Consider the following 11,002-nt stretch of genomic DNA (forward strand, 5'->3'; position numbering starts at 1 on the left):
CCAGTGGGAGAGGAATGAAGAGAAGGAGAAAGTGGATGTGGCTGAGAGTGTGTGATAAGGAGAAGGCACAGCAGTGACAACGAAAGAGATGCCAGTGGAGGAGAGGATGCCAGTGGGAGAGGAATGAAGAGAAGGAGAAAGTGGATGTGGCTGAGAGTGTGTGATAAGGAGAAGGCATAGCAGTGACAACGAAAGAGTGGAGGAGAGGATGTAAGTGGGAGAGGAATGAAGAGAAGGAGAAAGTGGATGTGGCTGAGAGTGTGTGATAAATAGAAGGCATAGCAGTGACAACGAAAAAGTTGAGGAGAGGATGCCAGTGGGAGAGGAATGAAGAGTAGGAGAAAGTGGATGTGGCTGAGAGTGTGTGATAAGGAGAAGCCATAGCAGTGACAACGAAAGAGCGGAGGAGAGGATGCCAGTGGGAGAGGAATAAAGAGAAGGAGAAAGTGGATGTGGCTGAGAGTGTGTGATAAGGAGAAGGCATAGCAGTGACTACGAAAGGGTGGAGGAGAGGATGCCAGTGGGAGAGGAATGAAGAGAAGGAGAAAGTGGATGTGGGTGAGAGTGTGTGATAACGAGAAGCCATAGCAGTGACAACGAAAGAGTGGAGGAGAGGATGCCAGTGGTAGAGGAATGAAGAGAAGGAGAAAGAGGATGTGGCTGAGAGTGTGTGATAAGGAGAAGGCATAGCAGTGACAACGAAAGAGTGGAGGAGAGGATGCCAGTGGGAGAGGAATGAAGAGAAGGAGAAAGTGGATGTGGCTGAGAGTGTGTGATAAAGAGAAGGCATAGCAGTGACAACGAAAGAGTGTAGGAGAGGATGCCAATGGGAGAGGAATGAAGAGAAGGAGAAAGTGGATGTCACTAAGGGTGTGTGATAAGGAGTAGGCATAGAAGTGACAACGAAAGAGTGGAGGAGAGGAAGCCAGTGGGAGAGGAATGAAGAGAAGGAGAAAGTGGATGTGGCTGACAGTGTGTGATAAGGAGAAGGCATAGCAGTGACAACGAAAGAGTGGAGGAGGGGATGCCAGTGGGAGGGGAATGAAGAGAAGGAGAAAGTGGATGTGGCTGAGAGTGTGTGATAAGGAGAAGCCATAGCAGTGACAACGAAAGAGTGGAGGAGAGGATGCCAGTGGGAGAGGAATGAAGAGAAGGAGAAAGTGGATGTGGCTGAGAGCGTGTGATAAGGAGAAGCCATAGCAGTGACAACGAAAGAGTGGAGGAGAAGATGCCAGTGGGACAGGAATGAAGAGAAGGAGAAAGAGGATGTGGCTGAGAGTGTGTGATAAGGAGAAGGCATAGCAGTCCCAACGAAAGAGTGGAGGAGAGGATGCAAGTGGGAGAGGAATGAAGAGAAGGAGGAAGTGGATGTGGCTGAGAGTCTGTGATAAGGAGAAGGCATAGCAGTGACAACGAAAGAGTGTAGGAGAGGATGCCAGTGGGAGAGGAATGAAGAGAAGGAGAAAGTGGATGTGGCTGAGAGTGTGTGATAAGGAGAAGGCATAGCAGTGACAACGAAAGAGTGGAGGAGAGGATGCCAGTGGGAGAGGAATGAAGAGAAGGAGAAAGTGGATGTGGCTGAGAATGTGATAAGGAGAAGCCATAGCAGTGACAACGAAAGAGTGGAGGAGAGGATGCCAGTGGGAGAGGAATGAAGAGAAGGAGAAAGTGGATGTGGCAGAGAGTGTGTGATAAGGAGAAGGCATAGCAGTGACCACGAAAGAGTGGAGGAGAGGATGCCAGTGGGAGAGGAATGAAGAGAAGGAGAAAGTGGATGTGGCTGAGAGCGTGTGATAAGCAGAAGGCATAGCAGTGACAACGAAAGAGTGGAGGAGAGGATGCCAGTGGGGGAGGAATGACGAGAGGGAGAAAGTGGATGTGGCTGAGAGTGTGTGATAAGGAGAAGGCATAGCAGTGACAACGAAAGATTGGAGGAGAGGATTCCAGTGGGAGAGGAATGAAGAGGAGGAGGAAGTGGATGTGGCTGAGAGTGTGTGATAAGGAGAAGGCATAGCAGTGACAACGAAAGAGTGGAGGAGAGGATGCCAGTGGGAGAGGAATGAAGAGAAGAAGAAAGTGGATGTGACTGAGAGTGTGTGATAAGGAGAAGGCATAGCAGTGACAACGAAAGAGTGGCGGAGAGGATGCCAGTGGGAGAGGAATGAAGAGAAGGAGAAAGTGGATGTGGCTGAGAGTGTGTGATAAGGGGAAGCCATAGCAGTGACAACGAAAGAGTGGAGGAGAGGATGCCAGTGGGAGAGGAATGAAGAGAAAGAGAAAGTGGATGTGGCTGAGAGTGTGTGATAAGGAGAAGTCATAGCAGTGACAACGAAAGAGTGGAGGAGAGGATGCCAGTGGGAGAGGTATGAAGAGAAGGAGAAAGTGGACGTGGCTGAGAGTGTGTGATAAGGAGAAGCCACAGCAGTGACAACGAAGTAGTGGAGGAGAGGATGCCAGTGGGAAAGGAATGAAGAGAAGGAGAAAGTGGATGTGGCTGAGAGTGTGTGATAAGGAGAAGCCATAGCAGTGACAACGAAAGAGTGGAGGAGAGGATGCCAGTTGGAGAGGAATGAAGAGAAGGAGAAAGTGGATGTGGCTGAGAGTGTGTGATAAGGAGAAGCAATAACAGTGACAATGAAAGAGTGGAGGAGAGGATGCCAGTGGGAGAGGAATGAATAGAAGGAGGAAGTGGATGTGGCTGAGAGGGTGTGATAAGGAGAAGGCATAGCAGTGACAACGAAAGAGTGGAGGAGAGGATGCCAGTGGGATTGGAATGAAGAGAAGGAGGAAGTGGATGTGGCTGAGAGTGTGTGATAAGGAGAAGGCATAGCAGTCCCAACGAAAGAGTGGAGGAGAGGATGCCAGTGGGAGAGGAATGAAGAGAAGGAGAAAGTGGATGTGGCTGAGAGTCTGTGATAAGGAGAAGGCATAGCAGTGACAACGAAAGAGTGGAGGAGAGGATGCCAGTGGGAGGGGAATGAAGAGAAGGAGAAAGTGGATGTGGCTGAGAGTCTGTGATAAGGAGAAGCCATAGCAGTGACAACAAAAGAGTGGAGGAGAGGATGCCAGTGGGAGAGGAATGAAGAGAAGGAGAAAGTGGATGTGGCTGAGAGTGTGTGATAAGGAGAAGGCATAGCAGTGACAACGAAAGAGTGGAGGAGAGGATGCCAGTGGGAGAGGAATGAAGAGAAGGAGAAAGTGGATGTGGCTGAGAGTGTGTGATAAGCAGAAGGCATAGCAGTGACAACGAAAGAGTGGAGGAGAGGATGCCAGTGGCGGAGGAATGAAAGGAAGGAGAAAGTGGATGTGGCTGAGAGTGTGTGATAAGGAGAAGGCATAGCAGTGACAACGAAAGAGTGGAGGAGAGGATGCCAGTGGGAGAGGAATGAAGAGAAGGAGAAAGAGGATGTGGCTGAGAGTGTGTGATAAGGAGAAGGCATAGCAGTGACAACGAAAGAGTGGAGGAGAGGATGCCAGTGGGAGAGGAATGAAGAGAAGGAGAAAATGGATGTGGCTGAGAGTGTGTGATAAGGAGTAGCAGTGACAACGAAAGAGTGGAGGAGAGGATGCCAGTGGGAGAGGAATGAAGAGAAGGAGAAAGTGGATGTGGCTGAGAGCGTGGAATAAGGAGAAGGCGTAGCAGTGACAACGAAAGAGTGGGGGAGAGGATGCCAGTGGGAGAGGAATGAAGAGAAGAAGAAAGTGGATGTGACTGAGAGTCTGTGATAAGGAGAAGGCATAGCAGTCCCAACGATAGAGTGGAGGAGAGGATGCCAGTGGGAGAGGAATGAAGAGAAGGAGAAAGTGGATGTGGCTGAGAGTGTGTGATAAGGAGAAAGCATAGCAGTGACAACGAAAGAGTGTAGGAGAGGATGCCAGTGGGAGAGGAATGAAGAGAAGGAGAAAGTGGATGTGGCTGAGAGTGTGTGATAAGGAGAAGGCATAGCAGTGACAACGAAAGAGTGGAGGAGAGGATGCCAGTGGGAGAGGAATGAAGAGAAGGAGAAAGTGGATGTGGCTGAGAGTGTGTGATAAGGAGAAGGCATAGCAGTGACAACGAAAGAGTGGATGAGAGGATGCCAGTGGGAGAGGAATGAAGAGAAGGAGAAAGTGGATGTACTGAGAGTGTGTGATAAGGAGAAGGCATAGCAGTGACAACGAAAGAGTGGAGGAGAGGATGCCAGTGGGAGAGGAATGAAGAGAAGGAGAAAGTGGATGTGGCTGAGAGTGTGGGATAAGGAGAAGCCATAGCAGTGACAACGAGAGAGTGGAGGAGAGGATGCCAGTGGGAGAGGAATGAAGAGAAGGAGAAAGTGGATGTGGCTGAGAGGGTGTGATAAGGAGAAGCCATAGCAGTGACAACGAAAGAGTGGAGGAGAGGATGCCAGTGGGAGAGGAATGAAGAGAAGGAGAAAGTGGATGTGGCTGAGAGTGTGTGATAAGGAGAAGGCATAGCAGTGACAACGAAAGAGTGGAGGAGAGGATGCCAGTGGGAGAGGAATGAAGAGAAGGTGAAAGTGGATGTGGCTGAGAGTGTGTGATAAGGAGAAGCCATAGCAGTGACAACGAAAGAGTGGAGGAGAGGATGACAGTGGGAGAGGAATGAAGAGAAGGAGAAAGTGGATGTGGCTGAGAGTGTGTGATAAGGAGAAGGCATAGCAGTGACAACGAAAGAGTGGAGGAGAGGATGCCAGTGGGAGAGGAATGAAGGGAAGGAGAAAGTGGATGTGGCTGAGAGAGTGTGATACGGAGAAGGCATAGCAGTGACAACGAAAGAGTGGAGGAGGGGATGCCAGTGGGAGAGGAATGAAGAGAAGGAGAAAGTGGATGTGTCTGAGAGTGTGTGATAAGGAGAAGGCATAGCAGTGACAACGAAAGAGTGGAGGAGAGGATGCCAGTGGGAGAGGAATGAAGAGAAGGAGAAAGTGGATGTGGCTGAGAGTGTGTGATAAGGAGAAGGCATAGCAGTGACAACGAAAAAGTGGAGGAGACGATGCCAGTGGGAGAGGAATGAAGAGAAGGAGAAAGTGGATGTGACTGAGAGTGAGTGATAAGGAGAAGGCATAGCAGTGACAACGAAAGAGTGGAGGAGAGGATGCCAGTGGGAGAGGAATGAAGAAAAGGAGAAAGTGGATGTGGCTGAGAGCGTGTGATAAGGAGAAGGCATAGCAGTGACAATGAAAGAGTGGTGGAGAGGATGCCAGTGGGAGAGGAATGAAGAGAAGGAGAAAGTGGATGTAACTGAGAGTGTGTGAGAAGGAGAAGGCATAGCAGTCCCAACGAAAGAGTGGAGGAGAGGATGCCAGTGGGAGAGGAATGAAGAGAAGGAGAAAGTGGATGTGGCTGAGAGTGTGTGATAAGGAGAAGACATAGCAGTGACAACGAAAGCGTGTAGGAGAGGATGCCAGTGGGAGGGGAATGAAGAGAAGGAGAAAGTGAATGTGGCTGAGAGTGTGTGATAAGGAGAAGGCATAGCAGTGACAACGAAAGAGTGGAGGAGAGGATGCCAGTGGGAGAGGAATGAAGAGAAGGAGAAAGTGGATGTGGCTGAAATTGTGTGATAAGGAGAAGGCATAGCAGTGACAACGAAAGAGTGGAGGAGAGGATGCCAGTGGGAGAGGAATGAAGAGAAGGAGAAAGTGGATGTGGCTGATAGTGTGTGATAAGGAGAAGGCATAGCAGTGACAACGAAAAAGTGGAGGAGAGGATGCCAGTGGGAGAGGAATGAAGAGAAGGAGAAAGTGGATGTGGCTGAGAGTGTGTGATAAGGAGAAGGCATAGCAGTGACAACGAAAGGGTGGAGGAGAGGATGCCAGTGGGAGAGGAATGAAGAGAAGGAGAAAGTGGATGTGGCTGAGAGAGTGTGATAAGGAAAAGGCATAGCAGTGACAACGAAAAAGTGGAGGAGTGGATGCCAGTGGGAGAGGAATGAAGAGAAGGAGAAAGTGGATGTGGCTGAGACTGTGTGATAAGGAGAAGGCATAGCAGTGACAACGAAAGAGTGGAGGAGAGGATGCCAGTGGGAGAGGAATGAAGAGAAGGAGAAAGTGGATGTGGCTGAGAGTGTGTGATAAGGAGAAGGCATAGCAGTGACAACGAAAGAGTGTAGGAGAGGATGCCAGTGGGAGAGGAATGAAGAGAAGGAGAAAGTGGATGTGGCTGAGAGTGTGTGATAAGGAGAAGGCAAAGCAGTGACAACGAAAGAGTGGAGGAGAGGATGCCAGTGGGAGAGGAATGAAGAGAAGGAGAAAGTGGATGTGGCTGAGAGTGTGTGATAAGGAGAAGCCATAGCAGTGACAACGAAAGAGTGGAGGAGAGGATGCCAGTGGGAGAGGAATTAAGAGAAGGAAAAAGTGGATGTGGCTGAGAGTGTGTAATAAGGAGAAGGCATAGCAGTGACAACGAAAGAGTGGAGGAGAGGATGCCAGTGGGAGAGGAATGAAGAGAGGGAGAAAGTGGATGTGGCTGAGAGTGTGTGATAAGGAGAAGCCATAGCAGTGACAACGAAAGAGTGGAGGAGAGGATGCCAGTGGGAGAGGAATGAAGAGAAGGAGAAACTGGATGTGGCTGAGAGTGTGTGATTAGGAGAAGCCATAGCAGTGGCAACGAAAGAGTGGAGGAGAGGATGCCAGTGGGAGAGGAATGAAGAGAAGGAGAAAGTGGATGTGGCTGAGAGTGTGTGATAAGGAGAAGGCATAGCAGTGACTACGAAAGGGTGGAGGAGAGGATGCCAGTGGGAGAGGAATGAAGAGAAGGAGAAAGTGGATGTGACTGAGAGTGTGTGATAAGGAGAAGGCATAGCAGTGACAACGAAAGAGTGGAGGAGAGGATGCCAGTGGGAGAGGAATGAAGAGAAGGAGAAAGTGGATGTGGCTGAGAGTGTGTGATAAGGAGAAGGCGTAGCAGTGACAACGAAAGAGTGGAGGAGAGGATGCCAGTGGGAGAGGAATGAAGAGAAGGAGGAAGTGGATGTGGCTGAGAGAGTGTGATAAGGAGAAGGCATAGCAGTGACAACGAAAGAGTGGAGGAGAGGATGCCAGTGGGAGAGGAATGAAGAGAAGGAGAAAGTGGATGTGGCTGAGAGTGTGTGATAAGGAGAAGCCATCGCAGTGACAACGAAAAAGTGGAGGAGATGATGCCAGTGGGAGAGGAATGAAGAGAAGGAGAAAGTGGATGTGGCTGAGAGTGTGTGATGAGGAGAAGGCATAGCAGTGACAACGAAAAAGTGGAGGAGAGGATGCCAGTGGGAGAGGAATGAAGAGAAGGAGAAAGTGGATGTGGCTGAGAGTGTGTGATAAGGAGAAGGCATAGCAGTGAAAACGAAAGATTGTAGGAGAGGATGCCAGTGGGAGAGGAATGAAGAGAAGGAGAAAGTGGATGTGGCTGAGAGTGTGTGATAAGGAGAAGGCATAGCAGTGACAACGAAAGAGTGGAGGAGAGGATGACAGTGGGAGAGGAATGAAGAGAAGGAGAAAGTGGATGTGGCTGAGAGTGTGTGATAAGGAGAAGGCATAGCAGTGACAACGAAAGAGTGGAGGAGAGGATGCCAGTGGGAGAGGAATGAAGAGAAGGAGAAAGTGGATGTGGCTGAGAGTGTGTGATAAGGAGAAGGCATAGCAGTGACAACGAAAGAGTGGAGGAGAGGATGCCAGTGGGAGAGGAATGAAGAGAAGGAGAAAGTGGATGTGGCTGAGAGTGTGTGATAAGGAGAAGCCATCGCAGTGACAACGAAAAAGTGGAGGAGAGGATGCCAGTGGGAGAGGAATGAAGAGAAGGAGAAAGTGGATGTGGCTGAGAGTGTGTGATAAGGAGAAGGCATAGCAGTGACAACGAAAGAGTGGAGGAGAGGATGCCAGTGGGAGAGAAATGAAGAGAAGGAGAAAGTGGATGTAGCTGAGAGTGTGTGATAAGGAGAAGCCATAGCAGTGACAACGAAAGAGTGGAGGAGAGGATGCCAGTGAGAGAGGAATGAAGAGAAGGAGAAAGTGGATGTGGCTGAGAGTGTGTGATAAGGAGAAGCCATAGCAGTGACAACGAAAGAGTGGAGGAGAGGATGCCAGTGGGAGAGGAATGAAGAGAAGGAGAAAGTGGATGTGGCTGAGAGTGTGTGATAAGGAGAAGGCATAGCAGTGACAACGAAAGAGTGGAGGAGAGGATGCCAGTGGGAGAGGAATGAAGAGAAGGAGAAAGTGGATGTGGCTGAGAGTGTGTGATAAGGAGAAGGCATAGCAGTGACAACGAAAGAGTGGAGGAGAGGATGCCAGTGGGAGAGGAATGAAGAAAAGGAGAAAGTGGATGTGGCTGAGAGTGTGTGATAAGGAAAAGGCATAGCAGTGACAACGAAAGAGTGGAGGAGAGGATGCCAGTGGGAGAGGAATGAAGAGAAGGAGAAAGTGGATGTGGCTGAGAGTGTGTGATAAGGAGAAGCCATAGCAGTGACAACGAAAGAGTGGAGGAGAGGATACCAGTGGGAGAGGAATGAAGAGAAGGAGAAAGTGGATGTGGCTGAGAGTGTGTGATAAGGAGAAGCCATAGCAGTGACAACGAAAGGGTGGAGGAGAGGTTGCCAGTGGGAGAGGAATGAAGAGAAGGAGAAAGCGGATGTGGCTGAGAGTGTGTGATAAGGAGAAGACATAGCAGTGACAACGAAAGAGTGGAGGAGAGGATGCCAGTGGGAGAGGAATGAAGAGAAGGAGAAAGTGGATGTGGCTGAGAGTGTGTGATAAGGAGAAGGCATAGCAGTCCCAACGAAAGAGTGGAGGAGAGGATGCCAGTGGGAGAGGAATGAAGAGAAGGTGAAAGTGGATGCTGCTGAGAGTGTGTGATAAGGAGGAGGCATAGCAGTGACAACGAAAGAGTGGAGGAGAGGATGTCAGTGGGAGAGGAATGAAGAGAAGGAGAAAGTGGATGTGGCTGAGAGTGTGTGATAAGGAGAAGCGATAGCAGTGACAACGAAAGAGTGGAAGAGAGGATGCCAGTGGGAGAGGAATGAAGAGAAGGAGAAAGTGGATGTGGCTGAGAGTGTGTGATAAGGAGAAGCCATAGCAGTGACAACGAAAGAGTGGAGGAGAGGATGCCAGTGGGAGAGGAATGAAGGGAAGGAGAAAGTGGATGTGGCTGAGAGTGTGTGATAAAGAGAAGGCATAGCACTGACAACGAAAGAGTGGAGGAGAGGATGCCAGTGGGAGAGGAATGAAGAGAAGGAGAAAGTGGATGTGGCTGAGAGTGTGTGATAAGGAGAAACCATAGCAGTGACAACGAAAGAGTGGAGGAGAGGATGCGAGTGGGAGAGGAATGAAGAGAAGGAGAAAGTGGATGTGGCTGAGAGTGTGTGATAAGGAGAAGGCATAGCAGTGACAACGAAAGAGTGGAGGAGAGGATGCCAGTGGGAGAGGAATGAAGAGAAGGAGAAAGTGGATGTGGCTGAGAGTGTGTGATAAGGAGAAGCCATCGCAGTGACAACGAAAAAGTGGAGGAGAGGATGCCAGTGGGAGAGGAATGAAGAGAAGGAGAAAGTGGATGTGGCTGAGAGTGTGTGATAAGGAGAAGGCATAGCAGTGACAACGAAAGAGTGGAGGAGAGGATGCCAGTGGGAGAGAAATGAAGAGAAGGAGAAAGTGGATGTAGCTGAGAGTGTGTGATAAGGAGAAGCCATAGCAGTGACAACGAAAGAGTGGAGGAGAGGATGCCAGTGAGAGAGGAATGAAGAGAAGGAGAAAGTGGATGTGGCTGAGAGTGTGTGATAAGGAGAAGCCATAGCAGTGACAACGAAAGAGTGGAGGAGAGGATGCCAGTGGGAGAGGAATGAAGAGAAGGAGAAAGTGGATGTGGCTGAGAGTGTGTGATAAGGAGAAGGCATAGCAGTGACAACGAAAGAGTGGAGGAGAGGATGCCAGTGGGAGAGGAATGAAGAGAAGGAGAAAGTGGATGTGGCTGAGAGTGTGTGATAAGGAGAAGGCATAGCAGTGACAACGAAAGAGTGGAGGAGAGGATGCCAGTGGGAGAGGAATGAAGAAAAGGAGAAAGTGGATGTGGCTGAGAGTGTGTGATAAGGAAAAGGCATAGCAGTGACAACGAAAGAGTGGAGGAGAGGATGCCAGTGGGAGAGGAATGAAGAGAAGGAGAAAGTGGATGTGGCTGAGAGTGTGTGATAAGGAGAAGCCATAGCAGTGACAACGAAAGAGTGGAGGAGAGGATACCAGTGGGAGAGGAATGAAGAGAAGGAGAAAGTGGATGTGGCTGAGAGTGTGTGATAAGGAGAAGCCATAGCAGTGACAACGAAAGGGTGGAGGAGAGGTTGCCAGTGGGAGAGGAATGAAGAGAAGGAGAAAGCGGATGTGGCTGAGAGTGTGTGATAAGGAGAAGACATAGCAGTGACAACGAAAGAGTGGAGGAGAGGATGCCAGTGGGAGAGGAATGAAGAGAAGGAGAAAGTGGATGTGGCTGAGAGTGTGTGATAAGGAGAAGGCATAGCAGTCCCAACGAAAGAGTGGAGGAGAGGATGCCAGTGGGAGAGGAATGAAGAGAAGGTGAAAGTGGATGCTGCTGAGAGTGTGTGATAAGGAGGAGGCATAGCAGTGACAACGAAAGAGTGGAGGAGAGGATGTCAGTGGGAGAGGAATGAAGAGAAGGAGAAAGTGGATGTGGCTGAGAGTGTGTGATAAGGAGAAGCGATAGCAGTGACAACGAAAGAGTGGAAGAGAGGATGCCAGTGGGAGAGGAATGAAGAGAAGGAGAAAGTGGATGTGGCTGAGAGTGTGTGATAAGGAGAAGCCATAGCAGTGACAACGAAAGAGTGGAGGAGAGGATGCCAGTGGGAGAGGAATGAAGGGAAGGAGAAAGTGGATGTGGCTGAGAGTGTGTGATAAAGAGAAGGCATAGCACTGACAACGAAAGAGTGGAGGAGAGGATGCCAGTGGGAGAGGAATGAAGAGAAGGAGAAAGTGGATGTGGCTGAGAGTGTGTGATAAGGAGAAACCATAGCAGTGACAACGAAAGAGTG

This window comes from Schistocerca americana, chromosome 10, assembly GCF_021461395.2.
Source record: "Schistocerca americana isolate TAMUIC-IGC-003095 chromosome 10, iqSchAmer2.1, whole genome shotgun sequence".
Classification (NCBI taxonomy): domain Eukaryota; kingdom Metazoa; phylum Arthropoda; class Insecta; order Orthoptera; family Acrididae; genus Schistocerca; species Schistocerca americana.